Raw genomic sequence first — 22,772 nt, 5'->3', positions numbered from 1 at the left:
TCTTAATTTTTACCCTAACTGTCCATCAAGAAAGAATGTTAGAAAACCATTGCATGTGATAAACCCTAAGAATGAAAACACATGGAAAAATTGTAAAGGACAAGTTCTAGAGAAAAACTTTGATCACAGGAAACCAAGGCTTATAATAGTAAGAAGAAATTGTGTTTTGTTGTTGTTTGGTTGGTAGTTTTTTAGTCTTTGTTTTTATTTATTTTTTAAAATCAGTAGAGCCTATGAACTCAGGAAGTGTCAGAGCCAGCAGAGCACTTAACTTCAGCTGACTTCAGTTATACACATAAACTCCACATGCTTCACAACTGCATTGATTTATCTGTTTGTGTGAAACTAATACTTCATAGAGGAGTGTCAGCAGGAACAAGGCAATGGAGGCAGCCCCAGATTCCATCTGGAAATGACATGAGATATAATGGAATGAATATGAAAGGGAATTAGAGTGCCGAAATAAATGTGATAAGATGCAAAATTGAAAGAAAGGAGAAAATAACTACTTTGTCCTATTTCAAGGGCCCTAAAAGTCTGAAAGGAAATATTGTGGAAATATTGCTCATTAGGACAGTGAGGAGATGCCTCTAGAATGAGAAACAGGAGAATAACAGATAACGAGAGATCGAGGCGGTAAGGAGCATGGGTACTGCTTCACCAAATACTTTCTTAGACAACTGGTAAATATTGCATGCCCTCTCCCCATAGGGTGTTATGGAAATTAACGTGAGTATATGTATAAAATAAATGAGACTGTTGAATGTAAGGCTCTATGTTAAGAAACTGCTGCTGTGTTTGCTACAAGTAGAATTTTACTCTGGGCGAATTATCGATGCCCTCTTTAGCTATGCACTTAAATCTGGTGGGAAAGCAGATGATAGTTTGACAAATGGACTGGTGACTACTGTTAATACTTACCAATAAAATAATTATGAGAAATCAGTAAAAATTGCATGAAGATTTTCATGGACCATCTATGATAGACAAATGATATACAGTCAGAGAACAATGAGTTGACTGAATTATCATGCATTAACTTTGAAGTTTTTGATGAATGTTAAGAGGTAGATGAAATGTTTTGTACATCTTGTAGGGGGGGGCAATAAAATCTTAAAATTTGTAAATGGGACATGAACTGTGGTAGCTAGTTACAAGCCACTCATATGAGCCATTGGTGACTGGCATAGGTCAATACTCTCATAAATACCTTGAAATAGAAAATATTTCATAAATAAGAAGATGCCATGATAGTCTATCATGTGGCTATTAGAGATAGTATAAATTTTTGAAAGACAATATGAAAAAGGCATGCAAATAAATTCATGAGCTGGGCATTGGTGGCACATACCTTTAATCCCAGCACTCGGGAGGCAGACACAGAGGCAGTAGATCTCTGTGATTTTGAGCCCAGCCTGGACTATAGAGCAAGTTCCAGAATAGGCTCCAAAGCTACACAGAGAACACCCATCTCAAAAAACCCTAACTATCTAACTAACTAACTAACTAACAACTAACTAACTAACTAAATTTATGAACTAATCAAGTAGTGTGAGAATGAATTTCTGTTTTGAGGATTGGGAAAGAAGAATTTAATTGAAATATCATAGAATAGTGGCATCCCAATGAAAATTAATTCAATAGAGTACAATGTGATAATTTGTAGATGAGTAATTGTTTGCCAAGAATTACCAATCTGTTAGCTATTTGGAGCTGGAGCATAAGAAGGGTGGATTCTCTTTTGTTGCTAGCCATGAAGATACTGACTGTGGTGGTGATTTAAATGACAGGTATACAGTTGGATTTAGCAAGACCCTATAACACTAGAAATGTTCCTGGATGATGAACGATAGAAAGCTAAATGAATGTTGGATTCCAAATCACCTATTAGTCACTTGTGACAAATACCCACCACAAACAATTTAGAGAAGGAAGGGCTTTATCTTGTTGTTGTTCCCTGTTGTAATACAATGCATTTACAAAACAACTTAAGGGGGCAAAAGTTTATTTTAGCCCACAGTTTCAAGTTACTATCAATCACAGCATGGGAGTTGCAGTAGGAAGAGCTTGAAAGAGCTAGTCATGTCAAATTCATAATTAGGAAAATAAAGCAATAAATGTATATGCATGCTTGTACTTAACTCATTTTCTCTACTCCCACAATACCTGGCCCAGAAAATGCTGACACTCACATTGGGTGGGTTTTTCCAACTCAATTAAGATAATCAAGGTAGTCCTCCTTGGACATACCCACAAGTCAGCCTAATTGAGACAATACCTCATCAAGACTCTTTTCCAAGATGGTTCTAGATGATGTCGAGTTAACTGTTAAACTGTTTGTCACAGGTTTATTTTAGCTTACAGTTTGAGGGTATTGTCCATCATTGTGGGGAAGTTATGGCAATATGAGCTTAAGATTGTTGGTCAAATAGCCTCCACAATCAAGAAGCAGGCACAGATGAATGCTAATGTCCCCCTTGCTTTCTCCTATTGGTTCAATTCAGGATACTATTTTCAGGGTGGGTCTTCCCACCTCAGTTTACCCAATTTGTAATAATTCCTCTTAAATGGGCTCTGAGCTAACCTAAGCTAGATAATTTCTCACTGGCCTGTCCAGAAATTTCCAGGTGATCAGATATCCTGCCATGTTAAACATTACACCACTCTCCAAAAATGTAATGCCATCAAGAAAGCAAGTGATTGTTGTGAACTTACTAGGAAAACTTCGCAAAATGGAAGCTCTGGAAGTGTAAGGACTCTCATCAAAGAAAATATCTCAAAACAAAGAAGATACCAGAACACTATACATTTGCTACAAGCCATTAATTATAAAATCTAAGCTTTTAATTTTGATTTGGACCTGGAATGCTTCTGCAAATATTTTATGGTTATGAAGATAGCCCATTGCAGTAACCACTATAATATGTGGGGACATGAGCCCATGCAATAAGGAGAGAGACCTCATATTTTTAATATAACATAATTAAGAAGGCTTGGGTTTTAGTGACAGTGCCCTAGTCATAAGAGGGAAATGTTAATTCAAGAGTTTGTCAGGCTTAGAATATCAGAGTCAGAAGTACCGTAAGCCTTTTAGAAGAAGACTCATCAGAAAATGACTGTGCTGGCTAGTTTTATGGCAGCTTGACACAAGCTGAAGCCATCTGAGAGGAGGTCCTCAAGTGAGAAAAATGCCTCAATAAGATCTGGCTGTAGCAAGTCTGAAGGACATTTTATTAATTAGTGATTTATGTGAGGGCTCAGAATGCCAAATTTCATATAATCATTTATTCAAAAATAGGTCCTTGCTAGACAATTGTGGGTGGAACCATCCCTACACTGGTGGTTCTGGGTTCTATAAGAAAGTAGATTGAACAAACCATGTGGAGTAAGAAAGCCACTCAGCAGCCCCCCTCTATGACCTCTACATCAGCTCCTGCCTCCAGGTTCCTGTCCTGTTTGAATTCCTGTTCTGACTTCCTTCAGTTGTAAATAGTGATGTGGAAGAGTAAGCCAAGTGAACCATTTCCTCCTCAAATTGCTTTGCTCATGATGTTTCATTACAGCAATAGTAACTCAAACTAAGATAACTACTTATTCAGAGTAAACAATTTTGATAATCTTCTTACTTTAAAATAGGGGAGTACCTGGAAGATGGTCTGACCTAACTGTTAGGTGAATTAGAAGCTAGTGCAGGGACCAGACTTGAAGACCAGTCTTGCCTAGGCTAAGTGTAAGATTTATTCTCATGGTACTATATTAGTTTTACAGATGGTTGGATAAGCACGCAATCAGTTATTGTCAACGTGACACAAACGAGAGTCACTTGGGAAGAGGGAATCTCAAATGGGGACTTGCCTCAGGCAAACTGGTTTGTGGGCATGGCTGTAGGGCATTTTCTTGATTGATGATTGATACATGCAGAAGATCTATAATTACTGTGGGCTGTACCAGCCCTGGGTGGGTGGTCTTGGGATTTATAAGAAAGCAAAAACAGCCTGCTATGGAAAGTCAGCCCGTAAGCAACATTTCTCTGTGGTCTCTGCTTCAGTTTCTTCCTCCATGTTCTTGCATTGAGTTTCTCTCTTGGTTAGCACTGGTAATGGACTGTAACTTGTAAGCTGAAGTTTCTCTTAGTCATGTATTTTATCAGAGTAACAGAAAAAAGAAAATGAAAAAAAAAAAAACCTAGGCAAATGATGAGAATGTAAGTGAAATTTTGTAAATTTCCTTAACATAACTTAAGCTGTTAAAAATCACTGAAACTCAGAGACATCAAGCTTTCTCTATTTTACCAAGGGAAACACCAGGGATATGTTTAGTAAGAGATTTTTTAAAATTATTTTCATTTTTAAAAATTATTATCTAATTACATTATTCCCCGTCCCTTTCCTCTCTCCAAATTATCTCATACACCCAGCCTTGCTCTCTTTTCATTAAAAAGGAAGTCACTGACCAAGAATAAGTATTATTTCTAGTCTCTGTCAAAATCAGAAGTCAGGAGTCAGTGTTATTTCATCACACATGGAGGACATGAGGAAAGTACTCTGGTTGCTTAGAAAACGATGTTTCATTTAATATATCAAAATGAAGCCAGATGGTGAGAAAAGCAGCATTAAAAATGAGTCATTTTGATGATAGGTGACCAAAAGAAACAGAGATGATAGAAAATGAAAATTCTAGGCTTGGCTATATTGTTGGAAGATACTTATCAACTTCATGGTAACACCGCAAAAGGAAATACATGAAATTCCAGGTGCAAAAAGTGAGGACCATTTTAAGATAGCATGTGTAGCCATCCAAGTCTGCTAATCATGTCTACAGACATCTCTATATTAAGTGCCATCAGAGAATTATCCATTAAGCATTATTATTTTGTTAGTTTCTTCCAGTAGTATAACAGAGTCATATACGATGATGGAATCCAATTTGTATACCACATTCTCAGAATGCCAAATTTTATGCAATCATTCATTCAAAAATAGATCTTTGCTAGAGGAGAAAGTGCTTGATTATCAGCATTTGATAGTCATTTTTTAATCGCCCCTAGAAAGGTGGGACCTCTTCAGACATATGGTATAGGAATATTAGTGTGTATTATGACTTCACGACATTTTAGTGTGGGTATTCTGTTTTCTTCTTGGGTATTGCTCTTCTGTGCTATAGAATGCCCTTTACAGTCATGACAGTAAGACAGTAGGCATTTGTTGTTGTTTTGTATGCTTTTAATAGTTTCCCAACTGCACTACTTTCTTCTTTAAAATGACCCACAGTTATTTTTGTCCCTTCATTTTTCCCCTGGGAGAATACTTATTTGTCAATATTTATCTAGAACATTGTGAACATTTTCCAGAGAAAATGTTGCATATTAGATGATCACTTAATGTTAATAATCTTTTAAAGGAAATAGACTTCTAAATAATTGATACTGCAAGGCTATATAATAGACATTTTGTTATTAGAACTATTAAAACATCTGTTTTCATCAGTTACTGTATAAAGCCTCTCTGAAGACAATTGTCATAGTCACCAATCTGATCACAAGAGATGGTCAGTCCAGGCTATCTACTATTGTTTAAAGACTTAGCTGGGGTCATTCTTGTAGATTCGTGAGAGTTTCCCTTGTATCAGGTTTTTATCTGACCCTGAAAATCTCCCTTTTCCAGTCATCTCTTTCAGTACTCTTCTCTTCTCCGAGTGGAGAAGAGAACCAGGTCCCTCAACCAGGTCCCTGAAGTTCCTATCCCCACCTACCAGCAGTCCACCCAGGAGGAGATCTCTTCTATTTCTCCTTCCTAGGACGATCCATAAGTGCCCCCCCTGGGCTCTCCTTGTTACCTAACCTCTCTGGATCTGTGGAATATAGCATAGTTAGTGTTTACTTTACAGTTAATATAGAGACCCACATAGGAGCTCACAGAATCTGAACCAACAACTAGGGAGTCTGCATGGGACTGACCTAAGCCCTCTATGTATATGTGACAGTTGTATAGCTTGGTCTATTCACTTTGGGAAATTTCTACCCCTGAATAAGGCCTTTCATTTCTTAGGTTAAAAGACATTGCATCTCCCCAAAGTGAGGTAAGATTTAAAAGCAGCATAAACAACAACGTGATTTCTATGCATTAAAAAAAAAAATGGCCCTGATAGAGTTTTTCAAACCTGAGCTGGTTTGTGTCTCTTTGAATTTAAGTGACGAGGGTTCTATAATTTTTCAGTGTTGTTCTCTACTTGGGGAGGCCATCTTCAGAGATCGGTAATCACAACTGTATTATTTTGTTCATAGCTTCCACAGAGCCACATAATTTCCTTTTATCATTACACATCGTCTTAAATCGTTTCTTTATTTCTGGTGCCATATTGCTTGGACTTAGGTGTTAATAAGAGTTTCACCTGCATTTCCCAGACCTATTCTTACATCAGTAATTATTTTCAGTATTATCTCCATTTCCAAAATGTCTTCTATCATGCCAGTTGTTATGGGCACTTATTATCTGCGCTTTTACAAATGTAAGAGAATTTGTCCTGTTGTAGTCCTTGTTTATGAATGCAACAGGTAATAAATGCCTCTCTAAAATAGTTTATGAGGAAAAACGAAGTTTTCTATTATAATTATTGAAGTATGTGACACATCTCTATTGAAATAAACTTACTGTAAGAAATTAAGTTTTCAAAATCTGTCTTCTCATGATGTAAATGCTGTTAAATAATGAAAGACAAATAAGATATACATCTTTCACGACAGTTAGGGTGTTCAGCCATCCGATCACCAGAGTAGGTCAGTTCGGGCTTTCTCTTGACCATTGCCAGTAGTCTATTGTGGAGGTATCTTTGTGGATTTCTGGGGACCTCTCTAGCACTTTGCCACTTCCTATCCCTATGGGGTCATCATTTATCATGGTATCTCTTTCCTTGTTCTCCCTCTCTGTTCTTAATCCAGCTGGGCTCTCCTGCTCCCCTAAGATCTCTTTCCCCTGACCCTTGCCCTTCATTACCCCTGCTCAAGTCCAGTTTTCTCATGTAGATATGAACCATTTCTCTGTCCTTGGGTGATCCCTGTGTCTTCTTAGGGTCTTCTTTACTAGGTATCCTCCCTGGAGTTGTGAGTATCAGTCTAGTCATCCTTTGCTTTACATCTAGTATCCACCTATGAGTGAGTACATACCATGTTTGTCTTTCTGAGTCTGGGTTACCTCACTCAGGATGATTTTTTCTAGATCCATCCATTTGCCTGTAAACCTCATGATGTCATTGTTTATCTCTGCTGAGTAGTGCTCCATTGTGTATATGTATCACATTTTATTTATCAATCCCCTCCTCCCTTCACCTAGGCTGAGCAAAGTGTCCCTAGGTTCCAAAAACTCAGCTCATGCACTAAGGGCAGGTCCCGGTCCTACTGCCTGGGGGCCTCCTAAATAGTTCAAGCTAATCAACTGTCTCACTTATCCAGAGGGCCTGATCCAGTTCCATGGGGGCTCCTCAGCTATTGGTTCATAGCTCATGTGTTTCCACTAGTTTGGCTATTTGTCCCTGTGCTTTTTCCAATCATGGTCTCAATATCTCTTGCTCATATAATCCCTCCTCTCTCTTGCCAATTGGACTCCTGGAGCTCCACCTGGGGCCTGGCCATGGATCTCTACATCTGCTTCCATCAGTCATTGGATGAGGGTTCTATCACCTGCCTCAACTGAATCTACCAGGCTAAGCTGAATCCCCAGGGGAGTCCTTGCCTTGGAGGAGGTGGGAATGGGGGATGGGTTGGGGGGAGGGCAGGGGATGGGTGGGAGGAGAGAGGACAGGGGAATCCATGGCTGATATGTAAAATTAAATTAATTATAAATTTTTTAAAAAAGTTGATTTCTGGCTCCACATGCACTGTAGCATGTGCACACACATGCACACATATATAATAATCAATAAAATTAAATAAAAATTCTAACAAAAAAGATATACATCTTGTTGAAACAATTCATATAGGTCAGTCAGCTGTCTATATCATCCATTAATTTTAAGTTATTATGGGGCTTGACTAATTTACTCCTTTCTAGGAGCATTTAAATACTAAAATGTATACCTTTCAAAGAGAGAAAATAATACTCATTCTTATGAATCAGCTAATAACTAATATAACAGTTTGTTTATAACTAATATAAATGAGCCTCAAAGTCTATTTGATAAAAATGCAAGAAAATAAAAATTTAAAACAAAAACAGCATGCTACAACGCTCTAAGCAACAGCTGTGGTCTTTGTTGTTTTGTTGGGAACTGCAAAGATACTAATGCTTCATAAATATTAACGTCATTATAGGTGCCAGGACTCAACATCTGTTACAAAGATTCTTGATGTAACTAAGGTCATTGTTCTCAATAGCTTAGGAAACAAAGTGTTGTAGATCATCACTGAGAACAAAGCATGAAATAATGTGCAATATTTTATATCATAAATTTATGAATTTTTTATGAATATTTTTACATGATACATAATCACACATATGTGAGCATACACAAACAAATATGAGCAGAAATGATAATGAAGGATCCACAAGGTTGAGTAAGCCCTTTTGTAGTTGAATAACACATTTTCCCTCATTATTCTTCCTGGTTTAACTCTTCTCTCTCTACATTAAATGTTATCTTTAACCCAGGCAATATGCAAATATGTATATAATCCTTCCTGTGATATTATGCATACTTGTCATATATAATATCACATGATTTTCTCTGTCCACCAAATACATCCATACCCCTCTTTTACAGTTGTAGGTTGTTGTTTCTTACTTTTCCACATTTATACTCATAATGATCCCATTTCTTTTAAGCATGCCTTTGTAGTAAATATGAAAATAATTTATCCAACCATTTTTCCTTGACAAAACACAACATTTGTTTGCTTTTTAACAGTAACAGCACACAATGTACATTACACTAAAATCCTCAAATACATTATTGGTTTGGTCTTTTCAGTGAGATAGATTGTCAGGAGAGAGTCAGAAATTGGGTCAGAGATTCCTTAATACTGTCAGTATATTTGATAAAATGTCTATGAAATGCATACTAGTTAGGGAAAATATTTCTTGTCATCTCTATCCCATCTTTGAATTGCTCCTTTAAGTTTCTATCATTCTCTATGATACACTCTACACAGAGCATAGTTTTAAACTTAGCTGGAATAACTACTTCATTCATATTTTTGGCTGTTAGTTGACTTTTATATGTTTTTCTACTAGTTATTTTGAACTAGGTTCAGCTTTGTTAAAAAAAAATTCTCAATAGTATAATATTTTGTTATTGCAAAAGAGATCTGGGGCTGGCATGATGGCTCACAGGTAAAGTTCCTTGGCATCAAACCTACTTGAATTTGATGCCTAGAACCACAGAATTGGAAAGATAGAACAGACTCCCATGAATTATCCTCTGATCTACACACACACACACACAAACACACATGAGCACATGCACGCACAAACACATACAATGAAAAAATATTACAAAAAGAGAAATAATAAAATATGGATGAAGGTAGAGTAAACACTCTGACTCCTTTATAGCTAAAGTTAAGTTAGATGGCTTTGTCAGGGATAGCATGGCTACAAAAACCCTAAAGAAATAATTAATTAGTATGCCAAAATTCACAGATATTAAAAGTCAAATGCCCTTGCCTGCAGGGCTTCAATGGCTTCAAACCCTAAGGATGGAATGATAGGGACAGGAGACAAATGAATACACCAAGACAAGATTCTGATCAAGGTGCAACTTTATTTTTCTCCAGGAGGGTTTATATAGTTCCTGCAGGGTAGGGGCAACAGGAAGCTGTTATCTTCATAGGGTAGGGCAAGCTAACAGGATGTTTGTGTAGGATGTTTACAGGGTGACAAGGTCGAGGGCTCTGACTCAATGTCCTGTTGCTAGGCAACCTGACCATAAGATGATCTAGTTCCCTGTCTTATCAGGGGTCTGTATTTTTCCACGAACTAGAGATTCTGTCCATGTCCCTGACAGTCAAATACTCGCTAGTGCTTAAATATCTGCATGTTTATGTGTATTAACTTTTGAGAAAGATATAGTATATCAGTGCCAATATAAATGACAAAATTAACAAAGCACTCAAATCATTGACCGCTGCCCCAAATTGCTGACAATTTAGTGTGAATATATATAGTGAAGCATTCAAATTTTTATCTTTTTTCATACTTCATGAGGTCACTTAAAAAAAACTCTACTAGGGAACACATAATATTGTATTATCAGCATTTTTTTTTACTTCAAGAAATACCAAATATAAATTAAAAACAGGTTAATAATTCTCCAAGTAACATGTTAGCTGTCTCCAACAATTACTGCCAAATAGTTCATCTCATTAATTCATCACTTGTTCTCATTGTACACATAATTAATAATTAAGTTGCAACATCCTGTTATGCCACCTGTAAATATTTGAACCTACATTAATGAAGATTAAGGACTTCTGTAAGTGTTTCTGCTCATACCTCAGTCAGAAGAGTCTTGATTCAGGGGATGAAAGATGGAAGTTCTGTTCAAAAGGACTCAGCAGCCAGTACTGTTCAGACTTTTAAAGATTAACACTGGGTAGTTTATTTGAAGTGTGTCTAAGCAGAGCGCAATTTGGGGGAACAGTTTCCTAGTTCTAATTTAATCAATTTCATATGCACAACAAAGCTTAAACACCATTACATTGAAATTCTTCAAGGTACAAGTGAAATCTTTCATAAAGATATGTTCTATAGATTAACTAAGGAAGCAGGCTAAAGGCAAATGATGCTCATGATAAGGGCATCGGAGAAGATAGCACTATAGATTGAGACAAACAGGCTCAAGATAAGCGGGTCCAGGACTTGTACCCTGGCAGTACATATCACACAAAAGTCATCTGGCTATTAACCACCTCTACTCCCAGCCTTCTGGGTGGCAAACAGGTTCTACATCTGTTTCTTGGAAGAGAAAATTCTGTGTGTTTCACATTCCAGACTTTCATATATCTTATCTTTGAGCAGAGGTACCTACATGCTTTCTGTAGACTTCTTGTTTTAAGATATTCACAATACTAATGTCACTAAGCATCCCTGACATTATTTTCTACATATAACAACAAAAACCTAATGTGTGTTCAAATTTCCACAGTTGCTTCATTAACATTCTATTCCTGACAGTATTCTTCTATTTAAGATCCAAATGACCTGGTGTAGTGGTGCATGCCTTTAATCCCAGCACTCATGGGAAGAGGCAGGTGAATCTCTGAGTTTGAAGCCAGCCTGGTCTACAGAGAAAGTTCCAGGATAGCTAGGATTAAACAGAGAGACATTGTCACAAGAACTAAAAAATTTTAAAAAAGACCCAAGTGATTTTTATAAATTGCAATAAATTACTGTTAATTAAACGTAGTTCAACCTATGAACATTTCCTTATTACCTGTTTATGCCTTGAAATAAATTCTTGGGAGAGGTAGTCTTGTTTGTCTTATATTGATCCACTCATAAGTTTTCATTCTTTTTATTTTGTAAGGTTGTTGACTTTGCTTCTTGCAGACTTATATAGATTTAGCAGCTAATTTAGACCAGACTCAACAGATTTGGATCAGCATTGTTCTCTGGTGGAAAGCCAAGGACTGGATATCAGCATGCTTAATGAAGGAAATAAGTGGGAAAAATGCTCTACATGGAGGGAGGAATAAACAACACACTGTATTTGAACTTGGTGTAGGGGTCCTACATGTCCCTTTCTTTACCTATCTGCCATCTACTATATATCTGTCAATGTATCGTCTACCTCCTGACAACTGAAAATAAAATCACAAGCTGATCATCATATAGTGTAGTTTTGTGACCTGAATTTATCATATTAGTGGCTGACACAGTCACAGGTTTAAATCACATTTTTATTTAGCCCCCTGTTTGTACTCCTTAAAGCTAACTACAAGAAGCAATCACATATCCATATTTTTTTGGGGGGGGATAGTAAAGTGTTTTATTGTAGCTAGAGTTTTCCTGCCTTGCCCACAGTCAGGACAAATCTCTGTCACCCGCCAGTCCCTCAGCCGCTCAGACCCAACCAAGCAAACACAGAGACTTATTTTGCTTACAAACTGTATGGCCGTGGCAGGCCTCCTGTTAACTGTTCCTATATCTTAAAGTGACGCATTTCTACAAATCTATACCTTGCCACGCGGCTCATGGCTTACCAGCATCTTCACATGCTGCTTGTCCTGGCAGTGGCTGGCAGCGTCTCCTTCTGCCTTCCTGTTCTTTTATTTCTCCTCCCTGTTAGTCCCGCCTACACTTCCTGCCCAGCCACGACCAATCAGGTTTTATTTATTGACCAATCAAAGCAACTTGACATACAGACCATCCCCCAGTACAGCCAAGTGCAGACCATCTCAGACACCTGCACTCAGGCCCATGGTCCTAATCATCCTCTATGCAAACCTGCTGGGTAACGCCACAAGGAACCCAAGAAGGGCTCCCACAGGACATACATTAACATCCCACAGCATTTTATTTCTTTTTTTTTCCCTTTATTTTTTTTTTATTTTACAATACTATTCAGTTCTACATAATAGCCACAGATTCCCTTGTTCTCTCCCTTCCTGCCCCCCTCCCCTTCCCCCCAGCCCACCCCCCATTCCCACCTTTTCCAGATTAAGGTCTCCCCCAAGGACTGGGATTGATGGATGAGATCTACATGAACAGCCTGGACATGAGTAGGAGCAATGAAGGGCAAGGGTCGAGGGAAAGAGAGCAGGAGATCCTAGCTGGATCAAGAAAAGAGAGGGAGAACAAGGAATAGGAGACCATGGTAAATGAAGACCACATGAGAAAAGGAAGAAACAAAGAGCTAAAGAGGCCCACAGAAATCCACAAAGATACCCCCACATATCCATATTTTTTAAACTTCATTAATTACTCAAATAATTCCCCCAAGTGTAAAATTAAATGCCTGTATTTAAATAAACTCATTGGTATATATTAGAAAACACAGCTTTTAAAAAGAGAGCATAAATGGACTCGGTTTTATTGCAAGGTTATTGTTTCAATTTGTTTTGTTTTGGTATTTTGTCTTATTGTTTTTTATTTATTTGTCTTGATTTTTTTTTTTTTTTTTTTTGAGAAAGCAGGAGGGGAGAGAAAAAAACATGAAGCTGGAGAAGGGAGGTGGGGAGGATCTGGAATGAGTTGCATGGGAAACATGACCATAATATATTATGAGAAAACTTTTTAAACAAACAAACAAAACCAACATCATGAATTTTATAAGATTAAAGGGAAGCCACAGAGAACAGAATAAGGCTCAGCACACTCAGATGATGCTGGAGGATATGAAACCAGTGTTTATACAAATGGGAATTAAAAGAAGATGAGGTGTAGGTGACTGAAAAATATTCCCATAGATTAAGAAAGAAGCAAGTAGCATTTAATGAAATTATATTGTCGCACAGAGTTCTTTAAAAGTAGATTTAGGGTGGGGTGGTATCCATGGCTCCAGTTGCCAGGTAGGGTTCTGTGGATGCCTCGGGTCTGGTCTGCCCCCTGGGACCATGTTGACACCCGAGGGCCATGCTACTGCTGATGTCATGCTGATCTTAGGGGTCTATTCTGACACAGGGCCATGGTGGCATCTGCCCCTCCCCGTACCCCACAGCTTCTGCTGAGGCCCATGTCTGAGTCTATGGTCTTGCTGTAGCTGGGATCTGTGGTGATGTCCATGGTTGGTGTTTGCTTTGGGATCATTGGAACCATGCTGTGCTGAGCCAGCCCTGTCCTTCTCTGGCCCTGGGATGGCTGGTCTTGTTCCTTGCTGGATATTGCAGCAGGCAAGTTGGTGTTACCCCTCAGAGGAGGGCTGTCTTGACCCCGCACTTGGGAAAGGTGGCCCTCCCCTCAGGATAGCAGTGCACTTCACCTGGGAAGCACACTGGAGTCAGGGACATGGGTGAGCCTGCCTGGGTGTGTGAGAGCAGGAGAGCCAACCCCTTCTATAATTTATTCCCCTTGTTGTTGGTTTTGGCTTTTTCGTGGGCCCGCCAACCAGCTCCCAAATAAATCACACAGGGAGGCTTATTTTTAAATGTAAATGCTCGGCCTTAGCTTGGCGTGCTTCTTACCAGCTTTTCTTAACTTTACTTATCCCGTTTTCCTTTTGCCTATTGGTTTTTTCCCCTTGTCTTATATTATTCTTACTCTTATCTGTGGCTTCTGCCTTGCTGTGTAGCTGGGTGGCTGGTCCCTGGAGTCCTCCTTCTCTGAAAACTTCTTTTTTCCCTCCCATATTTCTCCTTCTATATATTCTCTCTTCCTGCCAACCCTGCCTGTCCTTTCTCCTGTCTTGCTATTGGCCATTCAGTTCTTTATTAGATCATCAGGTGTTTTACACAGGCACAGTGACACAGTTTCACAGAGTTAAACAAATGCAACACAAACAAAAGTAACACACCTTAAAATAACATTCCCTATCAGCCCCCTACAGCAGTTAGGAGAGATAGCCCTACATCTTGCCTGGAGAAAACAGTAGAGCTGGTCCTGTCGATGAGTGAGGGGGACTCGAATCTGAAGGCCCAGGAGCATGAGAACCAGTCCTGCTCCTTGTTGCAGGAGGCATTGGATGAATTAGCCTACGCAATGCTGGAGAGCTCATTTGAACAATGAAGATGAGGGAAATCTGTCAAGCTAAGCAAATCAGCTACCACCCAGCCCAGAACAGGGGCTGTGAGTTGGCCTACCCTAACATCCACTGAATCTATGAGCTGTTGGAGCATGAGAAGGGGAGGAACCTATAGATCCAAAAAAGCAGGATCTCCATGACACAGGACAACAACAGGACATCCAAGACGAACCCCATTCAGAGGCCATTATAGATGGTATAACAGAAACTAGACTCCTGGAGCCAGACCAGTGACTCCAGGAAGAATCAATAAAAATAAAAAATAAAAAAAAGAGAAGGAAAGAAAAGAAAAGAAAAAAAGAAAGCTAAAAGAGCATTGGCAAAGAGCACAATAGCAAGTGGAGTTCCTTAGTGTTTTCTGCCTCTAATTCCTGCTTCAGTTCTTGCCTTGAATGCTTTCAGTGATGGACTGTAATCTGTAAAATTAAATAAAATGTTTCCTATAGTTAAAAAATAACAATATGGAAAAATAATTGACAAATTAAAGAAGCGATAAAGAAATTCTACAAAATGAAGTAAAAATAAGACCTATACAAGACAGTTTGACAGACACAAGGGACTGTTTTGCTCTAATAAATCCAAACAGTATTATGTATAATCGGTTATATGTTCTTTTTCACACATTACCTACTGTCCTACAAGACATTTAAAATTCCTAACAAGTAGTATAGGTTTCTCCAAGAAAAATGTTTTAAAATTTACATTGGATTTGTTTCTGGATAACTTCTAAAGTTGGTCTGTAAGTTAAATGCTATTACAAAAAAAAAATGTAATAGATTCTGCTATGAAATTTGACAGCTACACAATTAAAATAAGAAGATAAAAAGATCACTAAATACCCATAAATATATAAAACCTGAGCAAAGCTTCTAGTAATATGCTATCAAATGACTCCTATCAAAATGTAACTTTTGCAATGGAGTGGGTGTGGTTACCACGTCTTATATAACACATTTTATAAAAAGTTATTTGAGCTATTTACAATTTGCTTTTTATCTCACATACAAACTATCATTTTACTCTGTGTCCTTGTGTTTTAGGTTAAAATATTTTCGCCTCTAAAAAGATAAATAAATAATAAAAGAGGCAGGAGGATAAATGAGTCAGAGATGTATTTATTATTATAGATTGAACTAATAATTTCATAATTTGTACAACTATGAGAACACCAAATTGTAATACCTAAATAGAGTTATTACATCATTAAAAATAGGCAAAAGAGCATGACAAATGGAAAGTATAACTGCAAAAACAAGCCCTGTGTGTACTGCATTGATATAGTTGAAGGAAAGTCCATCAAAAGAGGATAAAGAGTCTTCATATGAATATCCAACACATGAAATTTCTGTAAGGTTGAGGTGTCTTTGCTGAGCAATGAGGAGAAGTGAAGTATTAGGAAATCTGTAGGAAGTAGATGGCCAAAAGAAAACAAATTCAACAGTATCTTTAGAGGTTATTTGTCTCATAATGTCATGTCAGGGCTTTTAAATATATATTTTAAATTTTTAATTTTTAATTTAGCTATGATTTTATTTCTATTTGTCTATTTATTTATTATCCCCATTCCCTTAACCTACAGGTTTTTTGAGTATATATTGTAGCTTTCAGTTTTGTGTTTTTATGGGATTTCTGAGAATGCAAATGAGTAGGTCTCTGAATCTGTATCTGATTATTGTGCCTTTCCTTGGGCTGTTTTCCTTCTGTTTATTTGTTTTGCCCTATTCCAATGTGTTAGTGTATGTTTTATTTTTATATTATATTGTATTATTATATTATATTATATTATATTATATTATATTATATTATATTATATTATATTATATTATATTATATTATATTATATTATATTATTATCTCTTGGGTGCCTATTTGTTTTCTAATGAGATGCAGGAAGGATATAGATCCAGATAGGGAGGGAAGTAGGGAGGAACTGGGAGGAGTAGAGGAAGGCAAACCATAATCAGGCTATATTCTATGAGAAAAAAATCTATTTTCAGTAAGTGGAAAAATAAATATATAAAAAAGAAATCAATAGAAAGGACTGCCGAGATGGCTCAGCCATATAAATTGTGTACTGCTTTAGAAAACCTGCTTTGTTCTCAGAGCCCATGTTGAATCACACACATATACATAATTACAAAAAAATTTAATCTTTATAAAGAGAAATACAGTTTCATGTCAAACTGACATAAGCGAGAGTCATCTGAGATAGGGGAGAAGCTCAATTAAGTGAATTTCTCCATAAGAAGGGACTATAGGCAAGCATTTAGAGCATTTTAAAATTATTGATTTATAGAGGAGGGCCCAGACAATTGTCGTTAGTTTTATCCTGAGCTAACTGTCCTGGGTTCTATAAGAAAGTAGGATGAGCAAGCCAGGGGAAGGGAGCAAGTTAGTAAACAGCAGGTGCCTGCACAGCTTGAATTCCTGACATGATTTCCTTCAATGATGAACTCTGATATGCAAGTATAAGTGAAAAAACCCTTTCCTCCCCTACATGATTTTGATTATAATATTCATCATAGCAATAGTAACTCCAACCAAGAAAAGAAATCTGTACAATTGATGATGCATGTAAAACATGTAAATGTATATTGTTATACTAGTCTCCAATTAGTTTTAGTTTTGGAATATTTATATGTTCACATGTACAAAAATAATCATTTAAAATTTCAAAACAAAAGCCGGGCGGTGGTGGCGCCCGCCTTTAATCCCAGCACTCGGGAGGCAGAGCCAGGTGGATCTCTGTGAGTTCGAGGCCAGCCTGGGCTACCAAGTGAGTTCCAGGAAAGGCGCAAAGCTACACAGAGAAACCCTGTCTCGAAAAACCAAAAAAAAAAAAAAAAATTTCAAAACAAAAATCAGTCTTTACTATATAAATGATACCTTAATAAATAATAAGAATATACAATACAATGTAACACCACTTGTGCTTTTTAATGTTATGAACCAAGAGTTTTAATAAATGCAAAGAGTACCCATAAATTGGTTTTTATTCATATAAACTTGAATATACATATATATATCATATATAATTGACAAAACTTACATATACATAGAAATATCTACAGAATCATCTTGCAAATGATGAAATACATATTTGGCAGAGTAATAAATAAAACTCATCAATAAACTCACAATGATATATTTAATCATATTGGTAATCAGGTAAATTAGGAGTAAAACAAAGAGGCAGGAGGTGACAGCTCAGCACTTGTTCCTGCAGAGAATCCTGGTATGATAGACAGCACCAAAGTCTTGGCTTACAGTCATCCAGTTACAGGGATTGATGATTGATGTCCTCTTGTAACTTCTAGGAGCACCAGACAAGCATGCACGTACACACACAAACACACACACACACACACACACACACACACACGGAGAGAGAGAGAGAGAGAGAGAGAGAGAGAGAGAGAGAGAGAGAGAGAGAGAGAGAGAGAGAGAGAGAACACTAAAACACACAAAATAAAATAAAAACTCAAAACAAACAGATTTTTAAAAACTGAGATATCATTCCAAATCTACCCATATTTAGCAACCAAAGTACTTATGGATAAAGTTAATGGAATGAATAGAATATTAGCTGTTGAGAGCTAATTTGGTAGTGAATCTCTGTGAGGCAACTTGCCATTACCTTGAAAATATCCTTATGTACATAACTCATAACAATGATTTTAGTTATCAAAATATAATAGTCACATAGAAATTCCTTAACATGAATGAAGATATTTGCCTACATTTGTGCAACATAAAAGTTAGAAACTCAAATATCCATGTGCAAACGAATAAATATGTTAAGTGTACTTATATAGGTGAATATAGCCATGAAAATGAGCTATAACCAAATGAACAAGTATATCTACCTATATTATTTAAAAGAAATAGGATAAATTCTGTGAAGTTTAGTATAATATTTATATCCCAACAAAGTTTGGGGGAGAAAAAGCAGAAAGCACAAAATTCTAAAACATAGTTATTTTATGTGATTGGGATACAACATGGAAAGACAGAGGGGTTGGAATGTCCTATTTTCCTTTTGTTCAAAGGTTGAGATGCCTCCCCCCTTTTTTTGTGATCCTTATATCTTTGATTATCCTTTGCCTCAAGGACTTCAGTTATGAGCTTAACCAGAACAGCCAATGCCAAGGGACATTGAAAGAATAGAAATGAAACTGAATCCATCAAATATCCCTCCAGCAGAGGGCTGTACTACCTTTGCTGTTTCTCAGTACCAGCCTGTTCTCCACATTTGGTGTATTACTCCTGTAGGTATTTCTAAAGCAAGGATTTTGTATTTTCATGTAGTGCTCATCCAAGCACCATCACTTAATCGATATGAGCCATTTATTACTTCTAATGTTTCCATGCATAATCATCTCAGGTCAGACTCACTGCTTTGCCTCACTGAATTATTGGTATGTTACCAAAATTAGAATTTAATCTAAACAGGACAGATGTATTATTTTCTTATTTATAAACTGTACTGGTATTTTATTTATTTATTTATTTACCCAATGATAAGAATGGTGATACTACAGTACATTTCCCTCTGGTACATGCTTCTAAATTCAAGGATTATGTGTGTTGTGTGAACTATCAGTGGAGAAAGGTCTGTGGAACCAGAAGTGTCTCCAGAATCCTTTTTTTCCTAATGTGTCAGAAGGTTATTAAGGGCAAGAAATTCCATTTTGAATAATGTGATGCAGTAAAAATAAAAAGTGTAAGATATCCTTCAAGTCTCGTGATTCTTCTAAACATGTAACTCAGTGTTATTCGGAACTGATTTGTTAGAAATCAGAGGGATGCTAGATCATTTTGGTGTTATTTTAATTTTCCTCTTTTATTCTATCTCTATGTTGATTATTCAGATGTTCTTTTATTGATAAAAATATTGGTGGGAAGAAGGATAAGATGAGAGGGAAATATGATCAAAATAATTACATAGAAATATAAAATGTCATAAGGAAGCTTATTATTTTATTTAAATAACACACAATAATATTTTTAAAAGCTCAAAATATCACATGCCTCAGTGAAATCCTTTTCATGATGAAATTATTTTGCTTTTTTCCAATTTCTCTTTTGTTTTTTCTTCTTTACATTATTTTTTCATCAACCCAATGTGTTTCCTAAAACTTACTCTTCGTATTACACTGAAACCCATGGGGGGGGGGTATTTATCATTTTCTTTCTCTTTCTTTGTGTCCTAAGACTCTATTTCAGTATCTGAAAGTGTAAATGCCTATAAATTATCAAGGATGCAAATTATGCCTATACCACCTATCAGTTCCTGACACTGCGATTGCGTTTTTCACTCTATGCTCATTTACCTTTATATTGTGTGTAACCGTGTTTGAGGATTCTAGTGGCAAAAGTACCTTTGAGGAAAGCTCAGACTTGGCTTCTGTGGATCAATGTGTCTTGACAACAGGCTTTGGACATATTTAGGAAATAAAAGAAAGTGTGAATGTTAAATTGAAATGTCTTTAGCACTCTCTGAATCCTCAGTATTGTAACACTGAAAGGATAGTGAGGGACAAAAAATCTTAAATCTATTTTTTTTAGACAGAAACTATTTTTCTTTCTTTTTTTCCCCCCAGAGCTGAAGCTGAACCCAGGGCCTTGTGCTTGGTAGGCCAGCACTCCACCACTGAGGTAAATCCCCAACCCAGCATAAAGTCTGATAGTGAAATCAATGCTAGATTTATGAAGAGATTTGGATATGTGAATCTGAGACAACATTTATGATACTTGGACTTCTCCTCTGAGAAGTTAATATGGAACATTTTGTCCTGTTATATAACCCAATTATTTTTTTCTTATTATTTTATGCATGTTTCTTTTGGGTTTTCTTTTACAATTAAATCTATCTTAATGGTTACACTGGTTTTCACCTAGTGTCTATTATTTGTCAATTCTTAAGGCTGATGTTCTGCATACATAAAGTTTTCCTATGAACATTGTCTGAAAACAGATTCTTTAAACCCCTTTAGTTATAAATTGCTTCAATGGGAAAGACCTTTTTTGATTTCTTTAGGCAGAAAACTCATTCATCCATGGAAAGAGTGATAGGCTAAGTGTCAATATAGAAATTTCAAACACTCCCATCCAAAACTCCTGGTTAAATCCTGGTTCCATGACATCTCTCTTTATTTTAGAATATAAAAATTTTGTTACTTCTCTTTTGCTTTCAGCTTATTGTTTTTCTTCTAAATCAATGGAACAAAATGTTACATTTAGCACTTGCAATGTTAAATAAAATTTAGACATACTAGGATGCATGTATGGGAAAGAAAACTGAATCAATTTCACCACACTGTGAATAATTTAGATACAAATACTTAAGTCAGTCACTTTGAAGAAGTTATCTGACATTTAAAAATTGTTATTATTATTTTATGCATCAGGGTATTTTGCCTGGATGTGTCAGGTGCACTATAGGCATACATAGTGCCTGTGGAGGTGAGAAGAGCGTGCCCGATGTTCTGGAAGTAAAATTACAGATGGCTTGAAAGTGCCATGTGGGTGCTGGGAATCTAACTCAGGTTCTCTCGAAAAGCAGCCAGTGCCCTTAACCACCGAGAAATCCCTCCATCCCAAAATGACCTTTTTGATTTCCCGTAAAGAACAAATACTGTATCGGTTTTTATTGAACTTGCATGGATGAAAAATAGTAGATTAACAATAAGATGTCTGAAGGATATAATTCTACAGTATGGAGTTCCCTGTCTTACAATTCAAAATATCACTGGTATAAGTAGCCATTAAACTTATTGAATTTAGCCAACCATATCATTAAATGTCAAGTTAAATGCCTGTCTTTTGATTTGTTTGACACAGATTAGTGAGAACAGAGATACAAGTCCTTTAGCCAGTAATGAGCAGAAGTGCTCATTATTGTAACCATTTAATCTATGTTCTACCTGTGCTTGCTCATGTTGTACATTTCATTAAATTGTACATAAAAATATTTGCTCTTTAGAAGTTACACATTTCTTCACTGATTATCCCTTTTATTTAATGAAATATAGTCTCACAACATATACACATTAATCAATGGGGAGGTTTCATCACTTCACAGAACAGAAAAAATTAAGACTATCAACACAGTGTTTGTTTGATGTTTTACTAGATTTTAAAAGAGTATAATTTTACAGAGAACTCATGCAAAAGAACCAAAAGGTTGCTAAAACTCCCCTCTTCTTAAGTTTCTTTTGTTATTCATTTCTTGTATTAATTTGACACATTTCTTTCAATGGATACATCAAAAAAGATGTATTTATGAATAAAAGTCCATTTAGGCTGTACTCTCTTCTGCACAAATCTGTGTATGTTTACACATGATAATATTATCTATCCATCATTTTGGTATCTCGATAAAGAGCTTCACTGACCTATATACATTCCCTGCACTCTGTTATAATTCCTCTCTCTTTAACCTCGAAACCACCTGTCTTGTTACTGTCTTTATAGTTTTACCTTATCTTGTATAAAATAGAGTTGGAATGAAAGCACATTTTTTTTTTACAAATTCTCATAAATATCTTGATTTCTTCTAATTTGATGATTACAAACAATGCTTTGATAAACATCATTGTGCGAGTTTTATAAGGATGTAAACAGTCAACTTCTTTTGTAAATACTTAATCCTGAAGGTACTCAATTTTAGATTAAAACTTAGATTAGCTGATTAAGGCATGGGCAATCTGTTTTCCAAAAGGCTGATCTGTCTTAACTACCTCACAGTGATGGATGAGAATTCTGAATCCTTTATATGTTTATCAGCTTTTAGTATGACATATTTTAACTATTCTATAGTTAAACTATAGGTTTGTGCCATATTGTTGTGTTTTCTGATTATATCATATCATATTATATTATATTATATTATATTATATTATATTATATTATATATAAAACTGCATGTAATTAAATGTATATATGATGCTATCTTTTTTTGTACTTATTTGCTTCCATATACCTTTTCTGTGGCCTATCCAGATCTTTTCTCTGTTTAAAAACATTATTAGTATACATGTATATGTTTGATCAATGCCACCCCATTTCCTTCTCTCAAATTCCTCCCTATCCACTTTTCT

The 22,772-nt window shown here is 36.4% G+C and overlaps 1 protein-coding gene across 5 annotated transcripts in view; it reads left to right on the top strand.

Annotated features, from left to right (window-relative positions):
* Positions 1–22,772, top strand: part of Lrfn5 (leucine rich repeat and fibronectin type III domain containing 5) — a 297,900-nt gene that overhangs the window by 93,795 nt on the left and 181,333 nt on the right. Inside the window, exon 2 of one of the 5 annotated variants that reach the window (XM_042260572.2) lies at positions 20,274–20,328. The exons of the other annotated variants lie outside the window; for them this stretch is intronic. The gene's annotated coding sequence lies outside the window, so the exon portion shown is untranslated. The remainder of the gene's footprint in view (positions 1–20,273; positions 20,329–22,772) is intronic. 5 annotated transcript variants of the gene reach the window in all.

This window comes from Peromyscus maniculatus, chromosome 14, assembly GCF_049852395.1.
Source record: "Peromyscus maniculatus bairdii isolate BWxNUB_F1_BW_parent chromosome 14, HU_Pman_BW_mat_3.1, whole genome shotgun sequence".
In the NCBI taxonomy this organism is placed as follows: Eukaryota; Metazoa; Chordata; class Mammalia; order Rodentia; family Cricetidae; genus Peromyscus; species Peromyscus maniculatus.
The sequence above is the reverse complement of the archived record's forward strand: the minus strand, read 5'-3'. Positions and strand labels throughout refer to the sequence as shown.